Below are 25,000 nucleotides of genomic sequence, written 5' to 3'. Positions count from 1 at the left end.
ACACAAGCAGTCTACAGTTATTATAGCCTTAACCACCTGCCTGCCTATCTGTCACACACACACACACACACACACACACACACACACACACACACACACACACACACACACACACACACACACAGACTCTCACTCGGTCTGCAGCACAATTACTACAACCTTAACCTCTCTCTCTCTCTCACGATTCACCCATCATCCCATCAGTATTCCCCACCAACACAGTGCCTGAGTTAAGAGAGGGGGTATCCAAAAATGGTAACAAGGAAGCACAAAGCAGAGGAGAACTACCAGAGGAGTGCCCAATGAAAAGACGTATATATCCTGCCCATGAAGCTTCTCTCCACTCTCGTCAAGGGTATTCTGTGTAAAACGTGTGTGGAAAGTGCTATGACGTACGGGAGAGAGGTGATGCTTGCAGGCTAGAATGCACGGAAATAAGAATGTTTTGAGATGAATGATTAGGGCTGAGTCGGGTATCAGCGTGTGTGTGTGTGTGTGTGTGTGTGTGTGTGTGTGTGTGTGTGTGTGTGTGTGTGTGTGTGTGTGTGTGTGAGAGAGAGAGAGAGAGAGAGAGAGAGAGAGAGAGAGAGAGAGAGAGGGTGAGTTAAGAGGAGAGTATGATAGATATAAAGGACGGTGCAGCATAAGACAGTGGTAATAGGGCGTAGTATGAAATATCCTTTGGTCATTTGATCGCCGTAGATAACTAGGCATAAACCAACTCGAAGCCAGTCAGTCGGTCTCAAACCCACTCCAGAGCCCCCCTGACGTGATCCCAGCACCCAACCGACCCAGCCACGGAGTCGTCCACCTTCGTCTTCACCCTTATCCCTCCCCCTGACCCCTTGACTCCACCCACACGCACCTATCCCGCCGCCTCAGAGAGAGAGAGAGAGAGAGAGAGAGAGAGCCAGCACGTGGGGATATCCCCGTACCAAGGTTGTTTGTTTGTTTGTGGGTCTGTGGCAGGAAGGAAGCTGCTTAGTACTCTGATAAGATTCCTAACACCTTGTAAGTTTTTATTTAAGTGTGTTTTACTTTCTAGCACGTCTTCTCTACTGAGTTACATTTCTGCAATCTTTGGTTGGGGAAGAAACGATGATGATGATGGTGATGCTGATGGTGATGATGATGATGATGGTGATGACGATGGTGATGGTGATGACGATGGTGATGATGATGGTGATTTTTTTTTCGCTTACCTAGTCCCGGTGTGTGTTCTATGCCAAACATCCTCTTTACCGACATCTGAATAGGAATAAGGATAAGAAGAAGACGAGGAGGAGGAGGAGGAGGAGAGTGTGGAAAAAATATATATGAGAGTGAGAGTGACCAGTTAAGGCAGGTATGTACAGTATGTGTGTGACTGGTCAGGGCAACTCTCTCTCTCTCTCTCTCTCTCTCTCTCTCTTACTGCTACCCTTTTATTTTTTAACAGCGAACGCGAATATTGCCTTATATTTTATTTTATTATTTTCCTTATTTTTTACATACAGTACTTCAGTAATTTCTCATATTATTTTTTCACCCTGTACCATTCTCCTTATCATTAGTGTCCTGATAATCGCTATACTCTTTTCATTTTAACTTGGCCTAAATTTGCCATCCCCCTCTCGAATACTGAGCTGCAAAAACAGATTAACACTAGATGATGCAAGTCACGAAGAAGTGATACGGGGGGGATGTAGAGTGGTAGCACTGTTTTTCCTGCCACTGATCGACGTGAAATAAACTGCAAAAGGACGAAAATCTTGAGCCAAGTAAAGGAGCACCGACAATGATAGCCGTGCGTTGCGTATGGAGTCTGCTTTGATAATAACAAATAATACATAACAAAAGAAGTGTAATGCGCAAAATAAATCGCTAAGGCAGAAATGTTGCGGCGCCCTCCTAGGATCACGAGAATGAATACCTCAGGATAGGGAATTGCGTAATCTTATGACGGGATGGTCAGTACTTTCTAGGCCTAATGCTACACTCAAGGCCGACTACGGGATCCTTACGTAAGTGAAATGGGGACCTGAGCTGTTCATTAGACGGTTGCGGGAATGAGGGAGTGTTTGCTTGGTTCTTTCTGGCACCTGATAATGATTTTTTTTTTTTTTGCATCATATTATTCACTTTCATGCTATGTTTATCTTCTTAATATTGACGTACGTTGCATAAAGCGACAAGAAGGTATTAACGTGCAATAAATAAATAAATAAACAAGTAATAAGTAAATACATAAACATGAAGATAAAAGAAAACTAGAATAAACAGGCAAGGAAGAGGTGTTAGAAGGCCCCTAACCTGACGAAAATATGACCTTACCTCGTTAGCCTAAGTGGTCTTCTTTACCCTTGTCCGAAAATAGGGACGTGGACTGTGAAACGATGGTTGCTTGTAGTCTGGGGGAATGTCTGGATGCTATTCTTGTCAGTTACACCTGTAGGATATATGGTTGTGATTATCTCTTAGCAACAACGTACTGGTCGAGGATGGTGGGTTATTTTATTTCATTTATATATTTATGTATGTATGTACTTATGTATGTATTTATGTATGTATGTATGTATGTATGTATGTATGTATGTATGTATGTTTCCGAATTTCACCTTATCATGTAATCCTTCCTCCGTTCCCTTTCTCCCTTCCGACTCTGTGGCAATCCCTAAAATAATTTTCCATGCGCTATCCTTGTCAGTTACACGCTTTTCCGATCAATGAACATTTTACAAGTGTGGATTAAAAAAAAAATCGTGTTAGATTTCAACCTATCTTATTATACTTCACTATACTCATCTTACTTTAACTTGCCCCAAAATTTCTATCTCTCCGTCTTGAATTCTGACCTGTAGCGATGGATTTGCACTAGAATATGATGCTAGTCACGAAAAAGTGTTCAGGAAAGGATGTAGAGCCATACCATTGTCCATTCCTGCCACTGAGCTACGAGAAATAAGCTACAAAAGGACGAAAATCTTGGCTAAGCAGAGAGAGAGAGAGAGAGAGAGAGAGAGAGAGAGAGAGGAGAAAAAAGAAAAGTTTAGTGTAAAATTATCTCATTAGGTTTTAACATCGAATATAAATTTGGTTCTGTATTACTGAGGCTATTATTTCAACATTTGTGGTGTTCAAGATTGTAGTGTAGTGTGCAGTTAGGGTGGTGTAATATACTGTAGTGTGGTGTAGTTTGGTGTAGGGTGGGGTAGGATAGTGTGGTGCAGTGTAAAAAGGTGAAGATAGTGCCTGAGCCTAGTGTATATAGTGCAGAGTAGCCTAGTGTAATGTAGTGTAGCTTAGTATTGTGTATTTTAATGGAGCTAGTGCAGAAGTGTAGTGTGATGTAGTGTAGTGTGGTGTAGTGTAGCGTAGTGTAGTGTAAAAGAAAAGAGTAGATAGTGCAAAAGCCTAGTGTAGTGTGGCGTAACAAGACTATGTGGACCAGGAAGCAGTGTGATAGTGTGCTGATGTAGGACAAGATCAGGTAGGCAGGCAGCAGGTAGGCAGGCAAGCAGGGAAGCAGAGAAACAAGGAGGCAGGGAGTGAAGGACAGACACGTAAGAATACAAGAGACGTTAGTGTGCCCCATGCTTGTATAGAAAGAGCCTATAGGCCCGTCCTGACTGTCCTTACGCTTCTCTTCCTGGCACGCTTCTCTCTCTCTCTCTCTCTCTCTCCATGCACTATATTAGGATTAAGCATGCACTATATTAGGATTAAAATGCACTATATTAGGATTAAGGCCGGACCACCTCGTAGGGATCGTAAGGTCTGTGTGGTCTGTGTATCTATGTAACTCTATGTAACTCTCTCTCTCTCTCTCTCTCTCTCTCGTTTACCTCCATTAACTTTACTTTTTTCTTATGTTTATCTTACTGGTTTTTAGAATTGCCTTACCTCCTAGTTTCATTCATTTTACTGCCTCTCATTTGCATACTTATATTTTTATTTTTTCCTTATATTTTCCTAATATATACCGGTACATATCTTACTGCCTTTCTTACCATTCTTTCGCACCTTTTCCTGTCTCATGTCTATATTTTGATTAAGCACTCTTTTTTTACGCCTCTTATTCTATTATTTATGTTATTTTAATACTATTTTTTAATTCAGTTTCCTTGCTTATCTCTCTTTACATTCCCTCACTTTTCTTACATCTTTCTCGTGTTTCTCTAGTTTCTTTAATTTTCCCCTTCATTTACGCCACTAATTGAATTTTTTCGACCTATGTCTTCAAGGATCCTGGACTGCCTCTCTCCTCTTAAATCTGACTTTTATTTATTTTCCTTATATTTCTGTTATCTTTGTGTTTTATCGTAATGTTTTTTACTGTTTTACGGTATATATGTATATACAGTAAATATATTCATTCGTGCGTTATCCCACTTCCATTTTCTGACTGTTTTATTATTATTATCATTATTATTATTATCATTTTTATTATTCATCTTTCATCTTTCACCCCTTACGTTTTCCCTCCCACCTAACCTATCCTCTCATTATACTCACTAGCATACAAGGGCAGCAACTACTGTATTATGACCACGTGTCTTCACCACTTCTTATAACTCACAGATGGCCAGTTTACGTTGAATATTAAACACTACACCTGCATAGGATTTCCTGCTTCTTTTACCTTGCGTTACTGAGCAAGTAGGTTAATTTCAAGTCCAACAAGGGCAATCGATTGCAAAAGTTCACTTCACTCCTTGCACATCTAACGTTCCTACAACAACAACAACAACAACAACAACAACAACTACTACTACTACTACTACTACTACTACTACTACTACTACTACTACCTCTCTGACCTAGGGTCGTATTGTAAGTGGCCTTGGAGATTTCTTAACTCCTCTTCTTTATCGATTTATTCTAAGGATTACTGGCTGATATGCCCATGCTAAGAGAGGCCTATAACCCACAGGGGATTCTTTCTGATATGATGCGAATTTAGGAAGATCTAGGCCCTAATTCTTGTTGGTTTAGGAGGCTCCCCAACACCTCTTCCTTAGCGATTTATTTTCCCTATCATTCCTTCCTGTCCTCCTCTGTGTTACTTAGATCACGCCGTCCACAGCACAAGTAACGTAGAAATTGATATCAACCAGCAGTACCCAAGAATAAATCGCTAAGGAAATGGTGTTAGGGAGCTTCTTCAACTGATCAGAATATGGGAAGAAGACCTAGTGGAACACTAAGCCAAGTTTTGTCCCTTGCTGTACTTAAGACATTCAGGCCAATCTGTGTGTGTGTGTGTGTGTGTGTGTGTGTGTGTGTGTGTGTGTGTGTTTGAGAGAGAGAGAGAGCACAATATAACTCAAACAGTTCTGATCCGATTCAGACTAAACTTAGTGAAAGAGCTGCTGGTCTGGAAGGGAGGAAGTATTTCGATGCTGAGAACAATTAGTCAAAGGCCAAGGTCACACGAAAAGGGCAATCAAGGTCACATGGAAAGGGCAAAGGTTAAGCCCTGTAACATAAACACTTCTAATTCGACACTGGCCACACTTGGTGGAAGGATTTATGATCAGCCAAGGACGAAGTGATCAGATTCTGAGGACAGGTGGTCAGTGTCACAGTGTCAATTAAGAGTTCTGAACCGATTATGACCAAATTTGGAGTAATTATGGTCAGTCAGGAGTGAAATAACTCAGTATCATGAGGTCAAAGGTAAAGAACACTGGGAAATGTCAACTCAAACAGTTTTAATCCGATTTAGGCCATACTTGGTGGAAGTGTTTAGGATCAGGCAAGGATGGGGTACATCGATTTTAAGAAAAACCAGAGACCAACGTCACAGGGCAAATTCGAAGATATATCCTTTAGGTGAATTAAGGGGTGCACGTGTTGCACTCTTTGTTATTTTCTTTTTTCATTTGAGAGTGACCTCAGTTTTGATCAGCATTAAACAACAGTAACCTGCAATACAGTGATAATTACGGATGAGCGGGCAGAGAATACGACCTTGGAGACCCTTAAGGAAAACAAGTCTCTCTCTCTCTCTCTCTCTCTCTCACCCACACCCATTCCCCCCCCCCCACACGAATGGAAAAGGAAGTTAGACGATGATGATGATGATGATGATGCTAATGATGATGATGGTGGTGGTGGTAGTGGGATGGACTGACAGACAGTAAGCACACGGTACATCAATCACTCCTTGTACCGTAATGGGGGATGAGGGTGATGGTACAGTCACGAGGTAAAACAGTGATGATGATGATGGGATAGGGTGGTTGGCAATAAACACACGATACACACAACTTCCTGTACTGCAGTGTCCTCGTAATGAAGTGGTGAAGGTTGAAATGTGCTCAATCCTTTCGCCACGAGAGGTCTACCAGAATTGAAAAAAATCGTCTGGCAATATGAAAAAAAAAAAAAAAAAAAAAAGAGACGCCATTGCACTGAAGGGGTTGGTTAATGCTTGTTTTCCTGGTTCATTTTCATTATTTTTATCTGTCATAAAATTTCGTCTCGCTCCACTCTTTTCTTTGCCTTATTACTTCATTCAAACTGCATTCTTCCTATTACGGTGGTGGTGGTGATGATGATGATGATGATTATATTACTCATATCATCATCACAATTATTCTTACAACAACAACAAAAACAACAGCTACTACTGCTGCTACTACTACTACTATTACTACTACTACTACTATTACTACTATTGCTGCTATTATTATTATTATTATTATATTTATTTTCTTACAATAAACTGACGTCTTTTTATACATTCGAAATTTTTTATACCCACCACTTTAAAATTTACCTAAAAATTTAATCTATTTCTCTCTCCAGATCAAGATGGCAGCAGCAGCAGCGGTGAAGATGATGCTGATGCTAATTATAGTGCTGGTGGTGGTGGTGGCAGCGGGAGGAGGGGGCATGCACACCTCCCTACCCCATCACTCGCGCCGTACAAGGAGTCCCGTACATCCACACGCTCGCCTCAGAACGGTAAATAAGCGACGCTCTTTTGTTCCCGCCATTTTTATGAACGCAAAAGAAAAAAAAAAAAATGCCCTGAATACTCATAGCGAACTGTGGAGTGGGAAAAGAGATGAGAAACAGGATGCATTTTTTTTTTTATTTACACACACACACAATGATGGAATATGTGCCCTGATTAAATTGAAAGAAGGAAAAAAAGCTCTTATTCTATATCCACGCATCATCCGCGTCTGAAAGGGGAAAAAAAAAAAACGCACAGACAAATTCCATGTTCTTCTTGATCCTTATAATTTGCAAGATGTGAGTGGAACCACTATGTTCTTATAAGACAAACGTAAAAAAAGAACGTATTTGCTTTAGTTCATTATCGCTCTCGTCCTGTATGATGTAAACAATCCTTCGTCTAACAAACTGCATGTTACTGCTGATCCTCGCACCCTCTAAAAAAAAAAAAAAAAAAAAAAAAAAAAAAAAAAAAAAAAAAAAAAGCATGGGGACCCTTTATCCTTATTCTTTTGGCTGCAGGATAATTCTTTGACCTCAGTAAATTGATTTGGCGTCAGCTGGCTTAAATTAAAATACTAAAATTCTTGGTCAGAACGTTGAGATAAGTGTTTATCTCGCTTGCTTCCCTCAAACTCTCTAATCTGACACAAGACGAATAAAGTGCAAATGCGATATATACTACAGTTCCATCCTGTACACTAACTGCCTATTGCTGTTGGCTTGCGCTCCCTGCAAGGACAGTGCGTGGGCTCCCATGTCCTTAAACGTAAAAAAGACACCCTCACTTTACACACTGATGATCCCTGTTACCTTGTACACCGGAAACAAACTGCGCTGCCGAATTCTATGTTGCTACTGATTGGTGCAATGTTGGCCCTTTATGCTTTGAACTCCTAGAAAATGAAAGGCCGCTCCCTAGTTGAATAATATCGTCTGGTGGGAGGAAGAAGAGATGAGAAAGGAAGAGAAGAGAGCATAATACTCGTGGTCGGGGTAAAGAAGAGAAGAGGAGAGAGGAGAAAAAAAATGTACGCCAGGGTTAAAAGAAATACACACACACACACACACACACACACACACACACACACACACACACACACACACACACACACACACAGAAACGCACTTACTCTATACTCATGATCACTGTCGTCGTGTCAAATGTAAACAAACAATACTCTAAGAACTTGCACGTTTCTGTTGACCCTCACAAGAATAATGTGTGGGGTCTGCATATCCTTAACCTGTTGTCCACTGATACTTAAAACGGCCATTTATTTATATGCAGTCTGGCTGTGATCGTGACTTGTTTTGCCTTGCGTGCATCCGCTTTATGTTTCGTATTTTTATTCTTTGCTTCTTGCGTGAGGGACGGTCGGCAACCTAGGAAGTACCGCTTACTCCAGTCTCGCCATGTTGATGTTGTCAGCCGTGATGAAACCTTGTATATATATCTTGTTACCTTCAGATGATTCTATTGAGCTTAGGGAGGGACATCAGGTTTTGAAGGGGTTAATGGAGACTGATTCAAACCTAGCCTCTTCAGACACTATCTCCAAAGTTAAGAAATTTGTCTTGGAGGTAGCAGGTATAGACTCAAAAACACGTCATTGGACTGAAGGAGTTCATTATTGACGCCTTATTTATCCTGGCTAGAATTCCAATCACAATATGGTATAGAAAAAGTGTCAGTAAGTACGTAGAATTTTACATCGAATTTCCAGACACAAAATTTGCTAAAAATCACTATTACATGGCAAAATCCTTTAAAATACCGTTGCAAATACTATCGTCACATGTAATCGAAAAAAGTTGCTACGCCTTTAGACCTCTCTAAGTTTTCCGGTGACGAGAAAAAATGTCATTGCCTTAGAGCAAAACGAAAAAAGCTGTCGATCGAGGTTGAAGGGGCAAAAAGTGTAGCTAAGCGGAGGTGAACATCTCCAGATTTAGCAGCAAAAATCGTTAATCTGGAAAATTTGCTCGTAACAGTGATGGCCCTTGATAACCTGGAGGTCCATCAGTGGGTTTATGACTGCATGAAGGACTGCTGGTGTGCTGTGTGTCGGGGAGTGCGGCATGGGACGTGACACGTACCCCCGTATTAAGGAAGCTCCCTAACACTTCTTCCTAAGCAATTTATTTTGTTTATTACACCTTGCTATCCTCTTCTGTGGTACTCTGATCATTCTAACATCACCTAACACTTCATAGATAACGAACAAAATTATATTAACCAGCCATATCCCACAATAAATCGCTAAGGAAGAGATGCTAGGGAGCCTTCCTAAGCGACGAGAAGACGAACCGCAGTCTAGCTTGCAAAATGTACGTAGGCATCACGGAAAAAAAAAAAAAAAATCTCCAGTGATAGTTATTATTCAGTAAGTTCCTGTTGGGGTGCTGGCCTGCCGTTCGAAAAGACAGGAGATCAGTTCCAGAGCAGGGAAGGGAATTTGAATTTTGGTAAAAGTCAATAGGCCCTCCACAGGACCCACCTACATGCCCTTAAAAAACACCCCCGCTAAATAAATTCACCGCATACCCTGAATGAGACAACCATGGCATGGATTCAGTATGGACGGACATTGTTAGTGCCAAAGTAATGATATGTGAAGTGGTGCCATCTGTTCCCCGTACGAAGACTGCTGGGTCTCACGAAGGGAATGTATGGTGTATATTCAGAGACGGACACACACAGACACAGACACACACACACACACACACACACACACACACACACACACACACACACACACACACACACACACACACACACACACACACACACACACACACACACACACACACACACACACACACACACACACACAACCGGAGTGAAAAGATTAACGAATCTTATGACGGTGAAGAATTGCAAAGGGAAAAACAAACCTTCCTGTCTAACGATGATTTGTGAAACATGTGGCCACATCAGAACGTGTCTGACTCCTGTATTGTTGCTATCTGCACTTTGTAATATGGGATGCAGGCTAAAAAATTCTAACAAGAGGCATATCATAAACACTCATATAAACCTGTATGATGGCTGTATTTATTGCTGTTTGTAGTTTGTAATGTGGGATACAGGGTGATTGATTCTGATAATCCTAGGGGTTCCATAAATGTCCTTGGATAAAAAGACAGTGGGGGCTTCTCTTCCAGTTTGAGGAGAAGTTTTAAATTCTTCAACATGCTCCTCTCTCTCTCTCTCTCTCTCTCTCTCTCTCTCTCTCCATCTTAAAAGGAGCCTTCTCAGACTGTAAGCGTTAGATATAGCCTTCATTAACCCCTTCAGCACCAGACGTCCTTCCTAAACCAAGCACAGCCATCAAGTGTTTGGCTGATCAAACTGAGAAAGACAACACAAAGGAGTTGTAGGTACGGTCCCGCGCCAAGGACTTTCCCGGGGCCCAGCGCTTCCCCGTAAACAAAACCCTCCGTCAACACAAGAGGATAATATTTAGCAGGAGTCAACACAAGAGGATAATATTTAGCAGGAGTCAACACAAGAGGATAATATTTAGCAGGAGTCAACACAAGAACATAATATTTAACAAGTCAGTTCAATAGGATATTATTTAGACGCCGCAACTGGAATTCAGGTATTTTTGAAGTGTTCTCTGCGTATATCTCATCATTTGCTAACACTTTCCTTCCATGGCACTTCCGTCTCAAATGACCCATGAGCATATTAATGTCATCAAGGGGTGGGAGGAGTTAATCGGAGGAGAAAGTGTCATAGAAGAAAAGTGTCAGGAAGTGGTGAGATATAAGCAGAAAACACTTAAAAATACCTGATTTCAAGTTGTGGTTTCTGCTAAATATTTATCATACAATAGCTCGTGCTGGTATTGGAATCTAGTAGATTTACAGAAAATAACGAGTCTCCATAGAATTGTTAATGCGCATGCCTTTGTTTTTCGGATTTTTTTCTTTACCTTGATATTTATTCCTATTGATTGTAAAATGTTTTGGTCGGTGTATGCGTGGAAAAAAAAAAATCCAGAAATTCCTTGTACAGGTTAAGCTTAGGAGAGTCTGTAAATACTGCCCAATGCCACCCTAAGCACTCAGCATAATGGTATCCTTCTGTAAACCACCCACGTCTTGCCAATGATGTGGCTTAACGATCGCTTATTGGATTTGACAGTTCGCATAAATATTCGACTTCACTGCACCAAAGCCCATTTTCTCGTCGGTTAGGGAACCCCCCAAATACCACTTCTTTAGCGATTTATTTTGCGTTTTACTTCTTGGCGTCCTCTTCTGTGCTACTCAAGTTATTCTGCCGCCATCATATTCTGCATAAGCAACGTACCAAACGACATCAGCCAGCCGTATTCAAAAATAAATCCCTAAGTAAGAGGTGTTACGGAGCTTACCGGCGATAAGCTCCCTACCATCTCTTCCTAAGCGATTCATTTTGCATTTTACACCATGCCGTCTTCTTCTGTGTTACTTATACTTAAGCCATTATGCTATCACCATACTCTGCATAAGCAACGTACAAAACGATATTAGCTAGCCGTATGCAAAAATAAATCGGTAAGGAATAGGTGTTAGGGAGCTTCCTTAGAGGACAAGAATACGAACCCAAGATTGCCTGAGGAATGCAAACCTCTTTCAGCTTAGTCTCTTCAGTCCGATGACGATGTTTCCACTTCGTGCTTGCTACTTTCAAACAGTTTTCTTCAGCTTAAATGTTTTTTTCTCTTTTCTTTTCTTTTTTTATCTCTCTTTCTTTCTTTCTTTTTCTTTCATTCTTTCTTTTTCTTTCCTTCTCCTTCTCTCTTCCTTTCCTTCTTCCTTTTTCTTTCTATCTTTCTTTCCTTCTCTTTCTTTCGTTGGTTTTTGAACTGTAGGGGTTAGGTGCAGCCCTCAGTAACCCCCTAACTACATCAAATCTCCTTTAACACTATAAAATCGTCTGGAAGGAACAAGAATAACTAAGGAAGACGTTATCGATTTGAAGGGGTTAACTGAGACCTGTGGCAGTGGAGGATTTAGAACACCCCCCATTCACCCCTTCAGTCCAATGACGCCATATTTATTTCAGCCTAATTTCAGACGATTTTATTCAGCCCATAACGTCTCCGGGCCAAGTTGGGTCGATATCCTGTAACAAAATGGCTTCCTTTCAGATTCCACACCTGAAGCAGCCGGAGGAGTCTATTTGGCTTCAGGGAGACCTTTTTATAGTGAAAGACTTAAAATGTATTACCACAGAGAAGTCTTTTTTCATGTCGTTCTTACTATCCTTGTCTTTTATATTTCATTCTTGTCGTATTTGTCTTTTTTTTTTCACTTCGTTCTTGTGGTTTTTGTCTTTTTCATTTTGTTCTGGCTATCCTTGTCATTCTGTTTTGTTCTTGCTGTCTTTGTCATTTTGTTTCGTTCTTGCTATCCTTATCCTTTTAATTCTGTTCTTGCTTTCATCGCCTTTTTCATTTGTTATTTCTATCTTTGTCGTATTAAGTTTCGTTCTTCCTGTTTTCATCTTATTTCATTTTGGTTTTTGCTATCTCCAGACGAATTTACTCAGCTTAGGAGAGACTATCGGAACTAGAGGGGTTAGTTAAAGCCTCCATTAACCCCCTTAAAGTAGGTAAATCGTCTATACTGCTTTTACTCTTATTTGGCCAATATTTTTTCTTCCTTCTGCAGCTTACTTTTCGTAGCTCAGTGGCAGTGAGACAATACTACGTCTCTACATACTTTCTACAGCACTCCTTCGTGACTAGCATCATATCCTAGCGTCAGTCAATTTTTGCAACTCAACATTCAAGTTGGAGAGGTCAATTTTAGGCCAAGTTAACATAAAAAGAGTATAATAATAGCATAATTAGACTAGAAACTTAGGTAAACGGGATGAAAGGGTTTAAAACAATCTTCTTTATCTTCATCAAATGGAGCTTAATTTTTCTTCATTTTATTCTTGCTACGGCCAGCCAGTTAAATTCACCTCTGGGAATACCTCACCTTTTGTGGGACATCATTAATTCTAGACACGAGGATCATATAAGAGAGAGAGAGAGAGAGAGAGAGAGAGAGAGAGAGAGAGACAGAGAGAGAGAGAGAGAGAGAGAGAGACAGAGAGAGAGAGAGAGAGAGAGAGAGAGAGAGAGAGAGAGAGAGAGAATATTCAGCAAGGTCCCCCGCTGTCCCAGTGACCTTGACCCCTTGAGTACCTTGACCCTCTCTCTCTCTCTCTCTCTCTCTCTCTCCTACTAGAAGATTTTATTCAATTTTGGTGAGATTTCCAGTACTTGAGGACCTTAAAAATATCTTCAGTACATTAAAGGACACGAAGGTTGTTGTATATTGAACACGATGGACTACAGGCTGACGTTACCCATTCCCCCTCTATCAAACATCCTCCTTTTCGGGGTTAGCGTAGGGCAAATGCGCATATTCTCGTAGGGTAAGGAGGCTCCCTAGCACCTCATCATTATTCTTGGATGTGGCTGGTTAATGTTCTGTTGTACATTGTTTATGAAGTGTATGGAGATGTTAGATGGATTTATGCAATACATGGGAGGACAGTGAGGTGTAATAGGCAATATAAATTACACAAGATAACGTGTTTGGGAGCTTCCTTACGTGACAAGAACACTGACAGAAACAGCCTCTTAAAACCGGGTAAATCCTCCCGTTTGACCCCCACTGACCTCGCCTGGGAGTGACTGGGGAGGTGGGTGGGAGGCGAGGCTATTTAGGCAACGTGACCTGTCTGACCTTCCCCGCCGCGTTTACAGTATTCACAGACCCTGGGTGGAGGTTATCAGACAAAAACTTGATATTTTAAACGCGGCAGTGACGTCTTGTTACATAATTCTTGACTTTTTCTCCATACTGCTGACATTTCTATTTCATTCCTGTTACCTTTTGATGAGTTTATTTTTTGATTTTGCGTATAGATAATTATATAAGAACCTAGCATCTTGAACGCGGCGAGTTTGTGCAATGGTGACTTGTTTTATTAATATTTAACATTTTCTCTAAATCGATCACATCTCTCCTTTGTTCCTGTGACGATGCTGTTCCTGGACCTGCTAAACAGATATTCAGACAAGAGCTAAGCATCCTAGATTCAGCCAATTTAAGCAATGAAATATGTATTTTATATATTTCCCGACTTTTTCTACATCGATCACATTTTTGCTTTATTCCTGTCACTATTTTGTTCCTGGATTTTAAAGTAATTATAACCAGGCAAAAACTAGACACAATAAAAGCAGCCAGTTTAGGTACGGCCGACTTTTTAAATAATTTTTGACTCTACATTGACGACATTTGCTGAGTCCTCTTGCTTCCTCCTGACGACTCTATTTTTGGACTTTTGGCGCCAGATTCTCAGACAAAAGCTAGTCATCATAAACACACTAATTTTGGCATTTGCGTCTTTGTATACAAGTCTCTACTTTTTCTCTGTTTTACCGACATTTTCGTCTTGGGCAATGGCGAATTTCTTAAATAAATCTTTATTCCCTCCACTCTGAGGACGACTTGTTTTATCCTTGTCGCCTCTAGTGCTTTTATGCCTGATCCTTGGGTCGAGATAATCACGTAGGCACACCGAGGTTAGGGAGTGTTGTCTTGTCCTTAAACAATTATTGACACTTCCTTTACACTGACTACATTTCTCCTTTATTCCTACCATTACTGGACGATTATATTCATGGGTAAAGATAATCCGACAAAAACAATGCATATCAAGCAAATCCCCTCCCCCCCCTCTCTCTCTCTCACTCTCTCTCTCTTTGTCTATATTCAGACGAACCTTATTACTACTATTATTACTACTACTACTACTGCTGCTACTACTACTACTATTCTTCCTACCACCACACGATTTTATTCAGTTTAAGTAAAGACCTCTCACACTGAAAGGGTAAAGGAAAGCTACATCCAATACCGTCATAAAAAAAAATCACTAAAAAATCGTCTGAAGAGAGTACGTTAAAAAAAAAAAAAAAAAAAAAAAAAAAGGCGTCACCAAAATGAATAGGTGTACAATGCAGGGTGGTCCAAATATAACGCTCCTCTTTCACTCTGCCGGGCATTTCCGACTTTCCACAACCCCTTCCCACTCAACACCTGCCCGCACCTGCAGACCGAGCCGTCCCCGCAACGCAAAAGGTACCACAGTTGAGTCTGTAGCGGAGGGTTATATATGGACCACCTTGTATGTCAAAAAATTCAAGGGTTTATGGACCTCTCGTGGCGAAGGGATTAATTTTCTGACACCTCTCTCTGTCTGTCTGTCTGTCTGTCTGTCTGTCTGTCTCTCTCTCTCTCTCTCTCTCTCTCTCTCTCTCTCTCTTTCATTTATTTTATGGCCACGAACACAACCTTTGCTCCCACTTATGTAATTATTTTTACATTTAACTCCACACTGCGATAACGTATGTAGGTAGTTGAATCTTACGACCTTCAGACAATTTTATTCTATATGCATACTGTAAGGTATATGCATAGACAGTAATCTGTCTGTCAATCTGTATTCGATGCCTGTATACTGGTACACATCAGTCTCTAGGTAATACATGTCTCTCTCCATATATAAATAGTCAGAAGCCATAATCCCGTAAAGGGTGGCCTTTGACATTGAGTTAGTTGTTTTACGGGGAGGGTCACTAACTCTCCGCCAACCCATTGCTGACACGTAGGGAACACGAATGGGTTGGTTATATGGTTACCAACTAGCGTTGTAAATGGTTTCCTGGCCTACAAGAAACCATTAACCTTGTCACACAGTGTAAAGCCACCTGAAAAGGAAAGAAGAGTAATAACAAGTGACAGGAAAGATAGGAGAAACAGGGAAGAGAGGAGGGCAGACACAGAAAAAGATTGATAAAGGTGAAGGAAGCTATGGGCAGCATTACATCAAGTATGTATATATATACAGAGAGAGAGAGAGAGAGAGAGAGAGAGAGAGAGAGAGAGAGAGAGAGAGAGAGAGTCGACGGTTAGATGTGCTAGAAATGTGCTAAAGTGGCGATGACCAACACCTGCGTGACCTTAACCACTCCATAACCATGACGTAATGGTCTGCCTTAGTCATGCTGCTACCAAAGGTTTTATTAAGTTTAGGAAAGATCTCTAGTTTCTAAAGGGTTAAAATAGGTCACACCAGTTGCCTCTAGTTAAAAAAAAAAAAATGCTTATAAGATCGAAAAAAATCTCTTGGTGATAGCTAAACTAAGACTAAGAGCAGATCGTAGTGGTGAAGATGTTAACATTCCCCCCAGCAACTGTTGTGGTCAGCTGAATTACTGCCCATGTGCTGCCTCTAGCCAGCAGAAATGACTATGATGGTTTTAACCCTGTGTGTGGTATATGTGGTAGGATTTTTCTCAGGTACTTTTGTATGAAGAAAATCGTTAGGAATTACTCCTATATCTCGGTGTGTCCACGGCGGTGAAATTACATGAGAAAGGTAGGTAGGTAGTTATATATAGGCAGGGCGGTAAGTAGCTAAGTAGGAAGATAAGTAGGTAGACAGGTAAGTTAAGAAGAAAAGCATGTAGGAAGGTAGGTAGCTGGGTGGGCAGGTATGTAGATAGGGAGGTATTTTGACAAACAGACAGATGGATTGACAAATGTCGGCTGTGTAAGTAGGTAGATGGAGAGAGAGAGAGAGAGAGAGAGAGAGAGAGAGAGAGAGAGAGAGAGAGAGAGAGAGAGAGAGAGAGAGAACCTTGATATGAAAAGCTACTAACGATCCCACATAAATCATTAAGCAAGCCTCCATAGCGTTTACTGAACTCGTCTATCACAAAAAAAAAAAAAAAAAAAAAAAAAAAAAAGCCGTAGTACACAAGATGTCAAAAATGTATATTGAAATCATCAAACAAAAGGGAAATGAAAAAAAGTTGTCGTACTAAAGAAGCAGGAAAAAATAGTCAATATGATAATGGCCGACCGCTAAATATGCGCTAAAGTGCAAAGGACGAAGCGCATTGTAAGCTCGACCCATTCAGTGCGAGGACGCCTATTATTACTTTTTTTGCTGCCTCCAGACGATTTTATGCAGATCTGGAACTTTTTTTTTGTCTAACTGGAGGGGTTTAGATATACTCCTAGCCTCCATTAACCCCTTCACTGCCGACGGATTGCCTTAAGTTGAATAAAATCGTCTGGTGTTAGGATTAAAAAACTGAGTGATAGATAGGTAGTTAGATCGATATAGATGGATGTATAGATAGACAGAGATAGTTAGATACAGAAAGATAGACAGATACATAGGTAAAATAAGACAGAAAGGTAGATACAGACAGATGGATGAATAGATACAGACAGATATAGATATACAGATAAATAAACATGAAAACAGATATACAGTAGATAGAGAGATGAATAGATAGACAGATATAGATAGAGAGATGAATAGATAGACAGATAGACAGATATAGATAGATAGAGAGATAGATAAGTAAATACAGTAAATAACAAATACTTGAAATAATGTCATCTAACTGAATGTGATAAATTTTCCTCAAGAAAATTCTTTTTTGCGCGAGAACTCCTCAGCGACGAAAGAAATCGTCTGGATGTAGAAGGATGACAGTGAAAAAAGACGTAATTGAACTGGTTTCTCTATCTATCTGACGCTCTATCTGTATGTTTATTTGTGTCAATTTACCTACCTACCTACCTATTTGTCTGTCTACATATCCATCCACCCATCCATCTACCCTTCTATCTATCCATCCATCCATCTACCCTTCCATCCATCCATCCATCCATCTACCCTTCTATCTATCCATCCATCCATCTACCCTTCTATCTATCCATCCATCCATCTACCCTTCTATCCATCCATCCATCCATCTACCCTTCTATCCATCCATCCATCCATCCATCCATCTACCCTTCTATCCATCCATCCATCCATCTACCCTTCTATCCATCCATCCATCCATCTACCCTTCTATCCATCCATCCATCCATCTACCCTTCTATCCATCCATCTACCCTTCTATCCATCTATCTACCCTTCTATCCATCCATCCATCCATCCATCCATCTACCCTTCTATCCATCCATCCATCCATCTACCCTTCTATCCATCCATCCATCCATCTACCCTTCTATCCATCCATCCATCCATCTACCCTTCTATCCATCCATCCATCCATCTACCCCTCTATCCATCTATCCATCCAACTATCTATCTATCTGTCTATCTATCTTTCTGTCTGTCTATCCATCCATCCATCCACCCATTCATCTACCCATCTATCTGTCCATGCATGCATGCATCTACAGTATCTACTTATCTCTCTATCCATCCACCCACCCATCCATCTATCTATCTGTCTAACTATCCGTCCATTTGTCTGTCTATCCACCCACTCACCCATCCATCCATCCATCCTACTCCTTATCCGTCTCTCTCTCTCTCTCTCTCTCTTCACAAAACAACACTCAACCACCAAATAGGGTAGTTACGTGTCATACTGCCTAAGATGATTACCTGCCTGACCTCAACATTCTCTCTCCTAAACACCTGCTGTGGTGGGCTTGATTATTACCTTCAGGCTGTTTCTAGGTCATGGAAAGAAAAAACTGTGATAAATTTAGCTCTCTCTCTGCTACAATTGCTCTCGGCTAAAACAAAATCGTGTGGTTTCACTGTCGTCATCGTCATCATCATCATCATCATCTCAAATCTGTTTCACTGTCACTGTCATCATCATCATCATTATCATCATCATCATCGTCATCTCAGACCCCTTCACTATCATCATCATCATGTATCACTATCATCGTCATCTTCATCATCATCATCATCGTCATCATCTCAAAATCATCATCTTCCCCTTAACCTCTCTGACCTATAGGATTCTTTGACTGTAATTATTTCTATCAGGATATCGACGAGGATAAGTCAGTGTAGGAGGTGATTCCGTGACGTAACCATCTCACCGCACCCTGTTATCAGCGAGAGTCTTTCATGGGCTGAATAAAATCGTCTGCTGGTGGCACTTTAGTGTGCGTCCACACGTGTGCTGGAACACGTGCTGGCAACATGTAAGCAATACAGTAACGACCAAGCTGCAAACATGCTCTGATCAGCAGCGTCCAGATCATATTGGCAACATCATGATAAAGACTCAGTTGCCTGGTATGGACACACTTATCCCATCACCTCTGCTGCCAGTAGATTGGAAGCTGCAGCGAAACATGTTTGCATTCATTTGTCCAAATACTGTTGCATAATCCTACATGTATCTAAACATGTTGCCAGCTGTGTTGTCAACACATGTTCGAGGACTTGTGTGGACACGCCCTCACCTATCCAACTCAGTCTCGGTCTCCCTCTCCTCCACCTCACTCTCATACACACTTCAGTCACCCTCACTCTCATACACACTTCATTCAACCTCACTATCATGCACATTCCCAGTCAACCTTCCAATCATCTCTCTCTCACCCATAATCCCAACCTCACTCTCACCTACTAATCCAGCCTCACTCACACACAGTCCTAGCCTACCTACTAACCTCCCAGTCAACCTCTCAAACACCTCGCTCCCATACACACATTCCCAGTCAACCTCTCTGATAAAAAAGACGCATCGGTTTAATTCAGTTAGTCTTGCTCTTGCAACACATGTTTATCGCTTCTCCATTTTTTAACACCTGTGTTGAGCTTCATGGTTTATTTTATTTTATTTTTTTTTTTCATGTACACAGCCGGGAAAATATCACTACAGCTGGGTACGATGGACATCAGAGTGTGCACTATGGGTCTGGTCATATTTGAAGGGTTGGTACACCTATTTCCGAGGAGCCATTCATAATAATGTAATACCATTTGTAGTTCCTTCATGCTACCGTGTGGAATGAAATAATTACATAAACAATGATGGCTCAGTTGCGTATAGACCTTTCTTCCGCTTCTTTCGTCCGTTGTGCCATTAAGAATGACACCGAAAGTGTAACGATACTTTCCCAGCTGTGTGTACAGAGTGTAAGTGTGGATTTTTATCCCTGCGAGATGAGATTAGGATTCTGGAGGCTTGAATGGTGAATGAATGAGAATGTGACCCATTGAACTGGTCAGGAGGACTTCGATCTCTCTCTCTCTCTCTCTCTCTCTTTCTTTCTGAACCCTACTTCACACTATCCTTAGTTAGAGAGAGAGAGAAAAAAAAACGATGATGGTGATAATGATTTCTACTTCTATGAAATATGGGCCAGCAAGACCACTGCATTATGTACTTGAAAAAATGTTCAAGTCGGGCCGAAAGTGTTGCAGGCTATCTTGAATAAATAAACTGTTTCCATCTGTGGGTGTAATCCTTCAATTTAAATGCTTGTGCACTATGATATCGAGATCCGGATTCTATTGAGGCTTCGTAACACCTTTTCCTTAGCAGTTTAATTTGCATTCTCTCATCTCAAAAATTTCTTATGCATTATTCACATCCTATTATTACTGATATGGTTCGTATCAGTAACCCGTAAGAGGATGTTAAGAAGCAATGAACAAAATAACTCGCTAAGAATGAGGTGTTACGAAATATGCCACGTAGAATAGTGAATGACTCCACCACACAATACTGCTCACAGCCAACACTCACAGGAAACATGGCTAATTTAGGCATTGTACATACTAACCGGCAAAAAACAAACAGACAAAACAAACGCAGACTCATGCTCAAAACAAACGCGTAAAAAATCTCCCTTTGTTGAAAAATATGTTTGCTCTGGTGTGGAATAAATATTTAGTAAACATTTGAGAGAAAATCGAGGCAGTGGAGGGTACTTTGAATGGAATATTTTGCGTAACACACTCCACTACTGCTGTTGAGAGTATCATTATTATTGGTCAATAAAAAAAATAACTAACTTTTGACAGTGTAAGCGCACAGTGTTCTCTCCCATTTTTCTTGGATGAAAGTTTTGAGGATATTAATGCCGCTCGTCTCGTCAGCCGTTTGAGTGTCCACTGCAATCTACCGTATACCTGTATCTGTATCTATATTTATGCCTATGCCTATCTATCAATGTAAGTCTATCTTTTTCTCCATGTACCTACCTACTTACCTATCAACTTACCTACCCATCTATCCATCCATCTGTCTGTCTACTTATCTATGTATCTACCTACCTACCTACCTATTTATCTATCTATCTATCTATCTATCTATCCATTTATCTATATTTTAGGCAATCTGAAACGCATAATTCCATCTTCCGCCCTTCAAGAACGAGCGCTCTAAGGAGATTACCTCTTGCGTTCTTTGACATATCCTCCACTTTTGTCTTTTTATCTCCAGGCTGTTTTCTTCAGCTTTAGAGAGACTTTTCGAAGTGGAGGGGTTAGATATTACCCTTATTTACTCCTTCACTGCAAGACGCCTCCCAGAATCTGAAGAAAATCGTCTGGCAGTAGCAAGAATAAGATAAGAAAAGAACGGTCAGACTGAGGGTGTTATATGAGTGACTGATAACAAAAAATGACACTATGAAATTCACAAGAATATTTCTCGTTTTGACTGGATGAAAGCTCAGTGGATACCAGCTATTTTACTGATCGATGAAATATTATAACCTCTGTCACTACATCACTCGACATAATATATAATCTGTGAACAGCAAAATGCTCGTAAACAAAATCTGAGCAGTATGAAACGCACATTAGGAGAAACACTTAAGAGATGGTTTGGCCATGTGCAGGGGATGGAGAATGAGTGACTGACAAGGAGAGTGTATGTGAGTGAGGTGAAGGGGAAGGGGCGACCGTTGACGAAATGGAGGGATGGGTTGGAGTGGTATATGAGAGAGGAGGTGTGAGTTGAAAGGAGGGCACGGTGGTATGGAGCTGATTCGTTTGTGGACATCACTTGTAGGACTGAGGCGTCTGTGTCTGGGGATTGATATATAGATAGATAGACAGACACACAAACAGATAGATAGACAGAGAGATAGATAGGTAGATAGAGAGACTGACAGATAGGTAGATAAACAGATAGACAAAACGCACATTCCTATCCCCAGTCAACGACACTGATCAATTAATCCAAGCCACTCCACTGCCCTGATGTGCAAACGTCACTCAACTACTTCCCTATCCCTCGAAAGGAAGATAGTGGGCTGCAGGGGACGGGCATAATTAATCCTGCAGTCCACTGGGTTCACGTTCCAGATGAACCTGGGGTCACGGGAACACAACCAGACCCTTTCAACACGATGAAGTATTTTCCATTAAATTCTAGCCACCTCCAGACGATTTTCATTAAACTTTGGAAGGGTTTATATAAGTGAAGGGGTTTGATAAAGTTATTGTATCCCGTCGCCATCTACCTGTCTAAATCTATCTACCAATCTATCTCCCTATCTATCTGTCTACCTATGTCTATCTGTTTATCTATCTGTCTCTATTCCCTGAGCTGAATCGCATCGTCTGGAGCTTGCAGGAACGGTTTGAAGGGGTTAAGAGAAAATTCGTGTTGTAAGTGTATTGGATTTCATAAAAGTACCTTGAGATGGTCTGGCATGTGGAACGAATGGAGAATCAGAGACTGACTAGGAGAATGCATGAGAGTGAGGTTGGAGGAGGGGGGGTGAGGTGGATTGGTTGGAGGGGTGGGGGTGATGTGGAGAGGAATGTGAGAAAAGGATCGGTATTCTGGTCTCTTAAGGGGTCTCCCTAGCACATCTCCCTTATCGACTTATTTCTGGATGCTGCTGGGTAAGGTAATTTTGTACATTATTTATGAAGTGGAGAGGTACGGAGTGGTGAGGTATATGAGAGATGGGGGGGTGTAAGTTAGGAGGACAGCGAAATGGCAGGGGATAGGGATTAAGGCGTCTGGCTATAAATAGATAGATAGATAGATTTATAAAGTGCCTGGTAATATTAGAATGACTTAAATATCACAGAAGAGGATAGAAAGGTGTTATAAGCAAAATAAATCGTTTAGGGAGAAGTGTTAGGAGTTTCCTTTTAACCGATGATACTACGGGCCAAAAGGGGAGTGAGTTGGAAAGAGGGATTAGTCCTTAAATCCAATGACGCATTTCTTATTTATTTTATTTTTTATTTCTTATTCTCTTTAGTAAAAAAACTCGTAATAAAGAGGCTGATGAGAGCTTCATATCTAAACCCTCCAAGTGCAAATAAAAAAAAATCCCAAACAGAGGAAAGTCGCCTGAATTCCCTAACACCTCTTCTTCAGTGCTTTAGTTTGCTTATTACACCTTGGCATCCTCTTCCGTGTTACTTAAATCATTCTGATACCACCACACTGCATAAATAGCATACACAACGATATTAGCCACCGGCACCCAAGAATAAATCGGAAAGGAAGACGGGTGAGGGAGCTTCCTTACCCGAGGCTTGTGAGAAAGATACACTTATGCAAGATGGCAAGGGCACAATGGAAGGATTTTTCAGTCTGCTATCCTTGTCTTTAAAGAATCTTAGTTACTAGATACCACAATAAACTGATCTTAAGTCTATTTTTAAGTGCCGTATTCTAGGTGGCAGAGGATGCTTCTTAACACCTCTTCCTTAGCGATCTATTCTACTTAATATATCTTTTTTAATCCTACTGCATGTTATTAATACAAACTACATCAATACTAAAGCGATCTTAAATATACAAAATAATATTAAAGGCGTAGCAGTAAACATAATTCGCTAAGATAGTGGTGTTAGGAAACCAACTAAACACAGCCCTGAATCCGGATGTTGGCAGGTGACTTGCTATTCTGAGGCAGCTGATGCATGATTTGGAAATATGAGACTAATATTAAAAGACGTTTTCTGAGTGGCGTTGTCGATTTCGTAACACCAGTCTTTTAGCGAATTATTAAAGAACATTATACCTCAATATCCTACTGTGTGTTACTTATGCAAAGTATGTCGATAATACTGTAAAAGACATATTTAACACACACACACACACACACACACACACACACACACACACACACACACACACACACAAAATATTAGAGGTGCAATATACCAAATAAACAGCTAAGAAACATGTGTTAAGGAGCAGAATAAATCGCTAACAAAGAGTTTTTACGAACACCATAAATCTGAGCGCTGGCTGGTGACTTGAGGGTTTGAAATATGAGAGAAATTTTAAGGTCTAACGTCATGTGATCCCCTTCTCACTGGAATGACGTGGCGAAGAGGCGAAGGTGGACGAGGGGATGGGGTTGTCGTAGGGAATGGAGAGACTGACTAGGGAGAGTGTATGTAGGGGTGAGGGGTGCAGGTAGGAAGGAAAAGGGAGACCCAGAGATGAGATGTAAGGATGAGGTCAGGCGCTAGTATATGAGTGAGGGCGTATGTGAGTAAGATGGAGGTAGGAAGGGGAAGACGGAGACTGAGAATGAGATGGAGGGATGGGGTGGCAAGGTATATGAGTGAAGGATGTATGAGTCAAGGAGAAGACGTGTACAGCCTGCTGACAGAGGGCAAGATGGCAGGGAAGGTGATTCTTTCTAGTGGCTATCACATTATGGGATTAAGGCGTCTGGCACAGATAAACAGGCATGTAGGCAGAGATCTGTGTAGTGAAGATAGTTAATTCGATTTGTGTCGCTCTGCCTACGAATCCATGTCATCATCATCATCATCATCACCATCATCATCATTACTTTGTCCTCTTCCCTCCTGCTCATCAATCATCACTAGTATCACTCATGCCATCACATCATCCTCATCTTACCTGTTATCATCAATATCATCATCATCATCAGTATCATCATGTCATTATCACCATCACGGCCCAAATTTTTCAGTACTAGACAGAGTAGTGTAGAGTCCAAAGACAGGTAAAAGCGTCAGCACCACACAGAGATACTGACCAATACCTGAATCAAAGCCAAAACAGCCATACAATCTATTCTTGCACTGAGGCACGCCTTCTAAATTCTCCGTTCCCTCCTACAGGATAAAGGTAAGTCTCTCTCTCTTTCTCTCTCTCTCTCTCTCTCTCTCTCTCAATCAATCAATCAATCAATCAATCAAGCAATCAGTCTATCTATCTGTCTGCCTACCTACCTACCTACC

General features: G+C 40.9%; 1 protein-coding gene across 1 annotated transcript in view; it reads left to right on the top strand.

Moving 5' to 3' along the window:
• Positions 1 to 25,000, top strand: part of LOC145416719 (lipase 3-like) — a 108,223-nt gene that overhangs the window by 31,525 nt on the left and 51,698 nt on the right. The gene's annotated exons all lie outside the window — the stretch shown is intronic.

This window comes from Coenobita brevimanus, chromosome 107 (genome assembly GCF_032717465.1).
Source record: "Coenobita brevimanus isolate Jiangsu-jjx chromosome 107, ASM3271746v2, whole genome shotgun sequence".
Taxonomy (NCBI): Eukaryota; Metazoa; Arthropoda; class Malacostraca; order Decapoda; family Coenobitidae; genus Coenobita; species Coenobita brevimanus.
Note: the sequence above shows the minus strand (reverse complement) of the source record. Positions and strands in the feature narration are given on the sequence as shown.